This window comes from Pongo pygmaeus, chromosome 2 (genome assembly GCF_028885625.2).
Source record: "Pongo pygmaeus isolate AG05252 chromosome 2, NHGRI_mPonPyg2-v2.0_pri, whole genome shotgun sequence".
NCBI lineage: Eukaryota > Metazoa > Chordata > Mammalia > Primates > Hominidae > Pongo > Pongo pygmaeus.
In genome coordinates, this window is record NC_085930.1 from 67905713 (window position 1) to 67915248 (window position 9536).

The 9536-nt window shown below is 43.5% G+C and overlaps 1 pseudogene; it reads left to right on the top strand.

Annotated features, from left to right (window-relative positions):
- Positions 1–145: 145 nt before the first annotated feature.
- Positions 146–2901, top strand: LOC129032870 (cytochrome c-like; annotated as a pseudogene).
- Positions 2902–9536: the final 6635 nt, after the last annotated feature.

Genomic DNA, 9536 nt, shown 5'->3' on the forward strand with positions numbered 1-9536 from the left:
TGTGATGAAATGTTAGGCCGAGGCTCCAAACATCCATGATGGGGCACTGGTAGCCCTGGCCCAGGAAGAGTTCCAGGGCTTCTTTTCGGCGAGTCTGACATCACAGCCTCAGGCTGCCCAGCTTGAATGACACTGGCCTCCTGGGATGGCTGCAGCCGTGTCAGAGCAATTTCTGGGTCTCTGCCACTGCTACTGGTGCTCTGGGTGAGGAAGAAGGCCACAGGTAGGCCGGGCGCAGTGGCTCATGCCTGTAATCCCAGCATGCTGGGAGGCCGAGGCAGGTGAATCACCTGAGGTCGGGAGTTTGAGACCAGCCTGACCAACATGAAGAAACCTCATCTCCACTGAAAATACAAAATTAGCCGGGGGTGGTGGCACGTGCTTGTAATCCCAGCTACTCAGGAGGCTGAGGCAGGAGAATCGCTTGAACCCGGGAGGCAGAGGTTGTGGTGAGCCAAGATCGCGCCATTGCACGCAGCCTGAGCAACAAGAGCGAAATTCCGTCTCAAAAAAGCCAAAAAGAAACAAGAAGGCCACAGGCTGATACTGGAAGGCTTGTTGAGCCAGGGACGTTTCTGGGACTCCACCACTGCTACAGGTGCTCTGGGTGGAGGGGAAGGCCATGCGGTCATGCTTGGGGCCTTGTTGAGCCAGGGAGGTTTCTGGTCTGCACCACTGTTGCTGGTGCTCTGCGTGGAGGGGGAAGCCACAGGGTCATGCTGGAAGGCTTGTTGAGCCAGGGACATTTCTGGGTGTATCCAGTTGTGCAGGTTTCCTCCTCTTGCATACTCTGTTACTAAATAAGTAACAGGGTGATGCTCAGGGGCTTGTTGAGCCAGGGATGTTTCTGGGTCTTCACCACTGCTGCTGTTGCTCTGGGTGGAGGGGGAGGCCACAGGGTCTTTATGTATTTAAGCATAAAGGCAAGGCTTGGCACGGTGGCTCATGCCTGTCATCCTAACACTTTGGCAGGCTGAGGCGGGTGGATTGCTTGATCCCAGGAGTTCAAGACCAGCCTGGGTAACACGGCAAAACCTCATCTCTATAGAAAATACAAAAATTAGCCAGCTGCGGTAGTGCATGCCTGTGGTCCCAGCTACTTGGAAGGCTGAGGTGGGAGGATCACCTGAGCCTGGAAGGTCAAGGCTGCAGGGAGCCAAAATTGTGTCACTGTACTCTAGCCTGGGTTAGAGAGCCAGACACTGTCTTAAAATAAAATAAAATAAAATAAAATAAAATAAAATAAATAAAATAAAATGAAACTGCTGAAAAAAATTAAAGACATAAATAAATGGAAAGAGCTATTGTCTTCATGGATTGGAAGACACTCAATATTCTTAAGGTGACAATACCATTCAAAGTGATTCAATGCAATCCTTATCAAAGTCCCACAACATAGTTTGCAGAAATAGAAAGATCCATACCAAAATTCACATGGAATTTCAAGGGACCCCAAATTGCCAAAACCTTGAAAAAGAATAAATTTAGAGGACTCACACTTCCTGATTTCAATATATATATATATATTTTTTTTTCAAGACGGAATCTTACTCTGTTACCCAGGCTGGAGTGCAGTGGCGTGATCTCGGCTCACTGCAAGCTCCACCTCCTGGGTTCACGCAATTCTCCTGCCTCAGTCTCCTGAGTAGCTGGGACTATAGGCACCCGCCACCACGCCTGGCTAACTTTTTTTGTATTTTTAGTAGAGACGGGGTTTCACCGTGTTAGCCAGGATGGTCTCAGTCTCCTGACCTCGTGATCTGCCCGCCTCGGCCTCTCAAAGTGCTGGGATTACAGGTGTGAGCCACAGCACCCAGCCCTGATTTCAATATTAATACAAAGCTACAGTAGTCAAAACAGTGTGGTACTGGCAGAAGGACAGACATATATAGACCAATGAAACTGAACACAGAGTTCAAAGATAAGCCTTCATATATGTGACAAATAGATCTTTTTTTTTTTTTTTTTGAGACGGAGTCTAGCTCTGTCATCCAGGCTGGAGTGCAGTGGCACAATCTCAGCTCACTGCAAGCTCTACCTCCCAGGTTCACGCCATTCTCCTGCCTTAGCCTCCCGAGTAGCTGGGACTACAGGCGCCCACCACCATGCCCGGCTAATTTTTTTTTTTTTTGTATTTTTAGTAGAGATGGGGTTTCACTGTGTTAGCCAGGATGGTCTTGATCTCCTGACCTCGTGATCCGCCCACCTCGGCCCCCTAAAGTGCTGGGAATACAGGCGTGAGCCACCGTGCCCAGCCGACAAACTGATTTTTGACAAGGGTGCCAAAATAATTTCAATGGTGAAAGGACCATCTTTTCAACAAATGGAACTGGAAAAACTGGATATCCATATGCAAAAGAATGAAGTTAAATCCTTAAAATACACTATACGCAAAAATTAACTCAAAGTGGATCAAAGACCTAAATTTAAGAAAATCAAAGAAAACCTTCATGACCTTGGATTTGGCAATGGTATCTTAAGCATGACAACAAAAAGGACAAGCAATAACAACAAAAAAATAAAGAGTGGGTCGTCCGGCTTTGGAGTGGCAACCTTCATGGCCCCAGCGACTAAAAAGAGAATTAAACACGGGTGATGCTGAGAAAGGCAAGAAGATTTTTGTTCAGAAGTGTGCCCAGTGCCACACCATGGAAAAGGGAGGCAAGCACAAGACTGGGCCTAATCTCCATGGTCTCTTTGGGCGGAAGACAGGTCAGGCTGTTGGATTCTCTTACACAGACGCCAAGAAGAACAAAGGCATCACCTGGGGAGAGGATACACTGGTAGAGTATTTGGAGAATCCCAAGGGTATGGAAGAAAAATGATCTTTGCCGGCATTAAGAAGAAGGCAGAAAGGGCAGGCTTGATAGCTTATCTCAAAAAAGCTACTAATGAGTAATAATTGGCCACTGCCTTATTTATTACAAAACAAATGTCTTATGACTGTTTCATGTGTACCATACTTTAATAGATCTCATACACCAGAAATCAGATCATAAATGACAGAATATTTTGTTGGGCAGTCGTGATTTAAAACTAAGACTGGCTTGTGGTTAAATGTTCAGTTTTTGAATTTTAATAGTAATTCCAATTCAGAACATGGTATCACTGTTTACCCCTTCTAAAGATATGATTAGACTTTGTTAGTAATGTTCAACTTCTCATAAAGATGGTGAATGCCATCTTAAAACTTAACAGAGGCTGGGCGCAGTAGCTCATGCCTGTAATCCCAGCACTTTGGGAGGCCGAGGTGGGTGGTTCACTTGAGTTCAGGAGTTCGAGACCAGCCTGGCCAACATGGTGAAACCCTGTCTCTACTAAAAATACAAAAATTAGCCAGGTGTGGTGGTGGGCACCTGTAATCCCAGCTACTCGGGAGGCTGAGACAGAACTGCTTGAACCCGGAAGGCAGAGGTGCATTGCAGTGAACCAAGATCGCACCACTGCACTCTAGCCAGAACGACTGAGCAAGACTCTGTCTCAAAAAAAAACCCCCAAAAATAAAAACAACAACAACAAAAAAAACTTAATGGAGATTGGTTTTATATTTAGATTTACATAACTGGTTATGTAAATATATTTAAATACTGAGGAAATTTCCTCACTGTCTTAGAACCAAGCAAGATTCAACGGTGTTTGGTGTTCATTTGCCTTTTAAAGGCAAGGATTGAAGGTAAATAAGGTTGCAATGTCTAGTTTAAGATTATTTAACACTTCTCACATTTTATACATGATCTATAAGGTCACATGCTTTTAAAATAGTAACAAGTTAAACTTCACTCTTGAATTCCTTACAATCTAACTCAAACTAAGTTATGATGCAGGATTGTCTTTAAAGAGCCATTCGAAAACATAAAGCTGTAAAACTGCTGCTGTATATTTGTGATTGGGAATGGTGCTTTTGCCAACTTAAAATGATTAGAGGAGACATACACACATTTTAAAACTATGTGTGATCATACAACTTAAAATAGTTAAGAAAATCACAGATGAAAAAAATAATAAAATAACATAAAAAATAAGGCCAGATGCGGTGGCTCATGCCTGTAATCACAGCACTTTGGGAGGCTGAGGTAGGCAGATCACGAGGTCGAGAGATCAAGACCATCCTGGCCAACATGGTGAAACCCCATCTCTACTAAAAATACAAAAATTAGCTGGGCATTGTGGCACACGCCCATAGTCCTAGCTACACGGGAGGCTGAGGCAGGAGAATCGTCTGAACCCGCAAGGTGGACATTGCAGTGAGTCGAGATCGTACCACTGCACTCCAGCCTGGTGACAGAGCTAGACTCCATCTCCAAAAAAAGAAAAAAGAAAAAAGAAAAAAAAAGATAAATTTGACTTTACTGAAACTAAATACTTTTGTACATCAAAGGACACTATCAAGGGAGTGAAAACCCATAGAATGGGAGAAAATGTTTGCAAATCATATGTCTGATAAAGGATTAATATCCAGAATATATAAATAACTCCTATACCTCAACAATGACAAAAACCCAATTTAAAAATGGGCAAAGGGCTGAGCACCCTTTCAATGTACTTCTTTGTCTGAGTATTGGTGCTACAGATGATGAAAAGCATCACCAGGTAAATAAATATGCAATAATAGAAAAACAGTTAATAAAATCGGTACATTTGCTACAATGAAACAGCAGCTTTTCCTTATTAAAACACAGAATGGATGATGCTCATTTGTTCCACACACTCCCCTGGTAGTATCTACACTTTTCACAAAACCCAGAAATATTTTTTAGAGAAATAAAGTGCCACAACTATTAACCGCTGGTATCTCTTAGGAATACATTCCAATATACATTAAAGTGATACTACTACAGAAGTAACTTTGAACATCTTCAAATTTATTAAAAGATTCTATCACTTGCCAACTCCAGTATGTATTTTCACTATTACTAGGAAAATTACTTTGTGAAAAGTTGGAAAGACTACAAATGCCCATCAATCTGGAAAGGGTTCAATAAATTATGATGGAGTAATTTTAATTTTTGAAATATAACAGTCATCAAAAAAGATAAGCCAGGCTGGGCGTGGGGGCTCACGCCTGTAATCCCAGTACTTTGGGAGGCCGAGGTGCGCATATCACCTGAGGTTAGGAGTTCGAGACCAGCCTGGCCAACACGGTGAAACCCCATTTCTACTAAAAATACAAAAAAAAATTGGCCAGTCATGGTGGCAACTGCCTGTAATCTCAGCTACTCAGAAGGCTGAGGCAGGTGAATCACTTGAACCCGGGAGGCGGAGGTTGCAATGAGCCGAGATCGTGCCACTGCACTCCAGCCTGGGTGACACAGCGAGACTCTGTCTAAAAAAAAATTTTTAATTAAAATATTAAAAAAAAAAAAAAAAAAAGAATAAGCTAGACCAGGGGTCCCCAACCCCTGGACCATGGAGTCCTTGGTCTGCTAGGAATCAAGCTGCACAGCAGGAGGTGAGGGGTGGTCAAGTGGTCATTACCACCTGAGATTCGCCTTCTGTCAGATTAGAAGCAGCATTAGATTCTCACGGGAGTGTGAACCCTATTGTGAACTGCACACGCACAGGATCTAGGCTGCACATTCCTTATGAGAATCTAAATAGTGCCTGATGATCTAAGGTTGAACAGTTTCATCCTGAAATCGTGCCCTGACACGATCTGTGGAAAAACTGTCTTCTATGAAACCAGTCCCTGGTGCCAAAAAGGTTAGGGACTGCTGAGCCATACTGTATTTTTTGACAGAGGAAAGACATTCCTGACATGAAGTGGAAAAAACAGCAGCCCACAAAAGGATAATCAGGCTGGGCATGAAGGCTCATGCCTATAATCCCACTGCTTTGGGAGACTGAGGAGGGAGGATCATTGAGCCTAGGAGGTGGAGGCAACAGTGAGCTATGATTGTGACACTGCACTCCAGCCTGGTGACAGAGTGAGACTCTGTGTCTTCAAACACCACCACCACCCATAATCATGGTTAAGATTCTGCTTTTGTAAAAACAATATATAAACATATATATGTGTATGCATAAGAGTATACCTGTACTTGCACACAATTACAGCTTGTATATGAACAGAAAAAAATTGGAAGGATGATTACCCCTGAGGAATGGGAAAGAGAGCGGAGAAAAACTATTTTTTACATCTGTAGATTCCTTGTGGGTTTTTCTCCACAATTAGCTTGTTTACCTAAGTTTAAAAAAGAAAAATATGAGGGCTGGGTGCAGTGGCTCACACCTATAATCCCAGCACTTTGGGAGGCCCAAGCAGGAGGATCACTTGAAGCTAAAAATTTGAGACCAGCCTGGGAAACACAGCAAGACCTCATCTCTATAAAAAATAAAAGAATGGCCGGGCGCGGTGGCTCACGCCTGTAATCCCAGCACTTTGGGAGGCCAAGGCGGGCGGATCACGAGGTCAGGAGATCGAGACCATCCTGGCTAACACGGTGAAACCCCGTCTCTACTAAAAATACAAAAAATTAGCCGGGCAAGTGGTGGGCGCCTGTAGTCCCAGCTACTCGGGAGGCTGAGGCAGGAGAATGGCGTGAACCCCGGGAGGCGGAGCCTGCAGTGAGCCGAGATTGTGCCACTGCACTACAGCCTGTTCGACAGCGAGACTGTCTCAAAAAAAAAAAAAAATAAATAAATAAAAGAACTGGCCAGGCGTGGTGGCTCACACCTGTAATCCTAGCACTTTGGGAGGCTGAGGCAGGTGGGTGGATCACCTGAGTCAGGAGTTTGAGACCAGCCTGGCCAACATGGTGAAATCCCATCTCTGCTAAAAATACAAAAATTAGCCAGACATGGTGGCAGGCACCCATAATCCCAGCTACTAGGGAGGCTGAGGCAGAAGATTTGCTTCAACCCAGGGGGCAGAGGTTGCGGTGAACCGAGATTGTGACACTTCACTATAGCCTAGGCAAAAAAGCGAAACTCTCTCAAAATAACTAACTAACAGAATTAGCCAGGCCTGGTGGTGCTTGCCTGTAGTCCCAGCTACTCCAAAGACTGAGGTGGGAGGATCGCTTGAACCCAGGTGTTTGAGACTGCAATGAACTGTGATGCTGTCACCGCACTCCACCTTCGGTGACAGAGCAAGACCTAGTCTCTTAAAAAAAAAGAGAAAGGCCCGGCGCGGTGGCTCACACCTGTAATCCCAGCACTTTGGGAGGCTGAGGTGGGTGGATCATGAGGTCAGGAGATCGAGACTATCCTGGCTAACACGGTGAAACCCCATCTCTACTAAAAATACGAAAAATTAGCCGGGCAAGTGGCAGGCGCCTGTAGTCCCAGCTACTCAGGAGGCTGAGGTAGGAGAATGGCGTGAACCCAGGAGGCGGAGCTTGCGGTGAGCCGAGATTGCGCCACTGCCTGCACTCCAGCTTGGGTGACGGAGCAAGACTCTGTCTCAAAAAAAAAAAAGAGAAAACACTGGGAGTGTATTCAGGGCAATCTGAGTCTATGCTTCCAGGAAAAAAAAAAAAAAAGTTAAAAAGGCAAGCAGGACAAAAAAGAAAAAACAAATTTTACTACTTCTCTTAACTGAATGCCCCACTTCTTAGGACACCAAAATTTAGAGTCATTAGACCAGAATACAGTCATTAACGATAACAATGAAGACAAAGCAGAAGCACATGGAGAAAAAAATGTTAAGAGAAAAAAGAATACAAATTATATTTACATTTATAAAATGATTACAAATATGTAAAAATAGGTATGCAGGCAGTCAAGGTGGTAAATTTGTGTTTATCTAAAACCAAAAACAGTGTGTTGGAGTACTTTGATATTTTTCACCAGTAAAAATTCTGAATTTTCATTGCTTTATTCAGCATCACGAAAGCTTTTAAGATAGTCATCCAAAAATTGGCTAACAAAACTAACAAAAACCCCACAAAACAGATTCCAACCAAACAAAAATCTTTAAAGGCAACCAATCAGCACCTAAGGAACTCAATCATCTGGCTTATCTTTTGAGATGGAGTCTTGCACTGTTGCCCAGGCTGGAGTGCAGTGGCGTGTGCCACCAGGCCAGGCTAATTTTTTTTTGTATTTTTAGTAGAGACAGGGTTTCGCTACATTGGCCAGGCTGGTCTCAAACTCCTGACCTCAGATGATCCGCCTGCCTCAGCCTCCGAAAGTGCTGGGATTATAGGCGTGAGCCACCGCGCCCGGCCAATCATCTGGCTTTTTGATGGAAGGTATTTCTAGAATTAATAGAGACATAAGATCCAGTACCATTGCCTTGACAGTGGACAGACTGATTTACTCCAGTCAGGTCTACATGGGCAAAGTAAAGTAAAACATGGAATGCCATTATCTTGACAGTGGTGCTGGGTGGAAGGAAGGGCAATTAGGCAGATATAGGGACCTGAGACTTAGGTGGTTATTTTCTTCATCTCATCAGTGGGGACCTGGCTTCTTTGACTGCACCTTGATGTGCTTGTTTACACCGTTAGTATTTCCCCTTGTGGATACTGTAGGCTTATTTTATAGCCAGAGTGAGTAGGGGCAGGCTATCTGGCCAGTCGCCACCTCAGATTATCTTCCCCAGACAGCTAATGTTTATTAGAGCAACTAGGGAAGAGAGAAAAGAGTGACTGGAGGGAGGGGAAAGAAAGAAAGTAGGAAGGCAAGCTAGCCAATGTCATTACTTTTAAGTCTTCAATACTTAAAATGCATTGTACATGAACATTACCTTGTGTTCAGATACTGAGGCAGTGTTTTCAATTGCCTGAAAAAACAGGAGTCACAAAAATATTATGACACATCAGCGAAGCACGTTTCACCTTATTCAGCATGCCCTGTTATCTCATCTGAGAGTGAATGTGTCCATATGGCAACCATCAGCTATCATTTCCACTTGAATGACTTTTGAGATTTTTATTTCAGTCTACCTCAGTCATTAATTGCCACTCATTTCCTCCTTGATAATCAAAGTTCCAAAGATCTGAAAGGGTTTTCTCATATCTAATAGCTGACTTTATTACATCGAAGAGGAGAATAATACAGTTCTGACCGATGCTTTCTTGATTTCCTGAGGAATTACAAGTAGCAGAGAGGAAAAAAATTACTCTTCTACCTACCAGAAAAGAACTTACAAGATGTGAGTTCCTGCTTAGTAGCCATGTACCCTGCCATGTACCCTGGAGCAAATGACAACCTCATGTATAAGATGGCTAATAAACTTGCACTGTAGTCTGTCTGGGATTGATCTGAATGGCTAAGAAAACATATAAACACATACATACTCACATACATATATGTAATTTGAAAAACGATATAATACTAGATGTAAATGTCATAATAGTACCATTATTTGTAGTTGTAAGTATTAAGCTCCAACTCTGACTGTGGGATGTCAGAAAATTGTGACATCCTATGTGAGGAAAAGGGTGGCAATTATCCATGAGCTCTTTACCTTGCTCGTCCTTTACTTTTTAACTTTACTTGGAAAGCCTGCAACAGTGATGGCAAAACACAATGCTGCAGACCCAACTTCTCCGGAAGCTCAGAGATTACCTGCAGAAAGTTAATATTAGCTG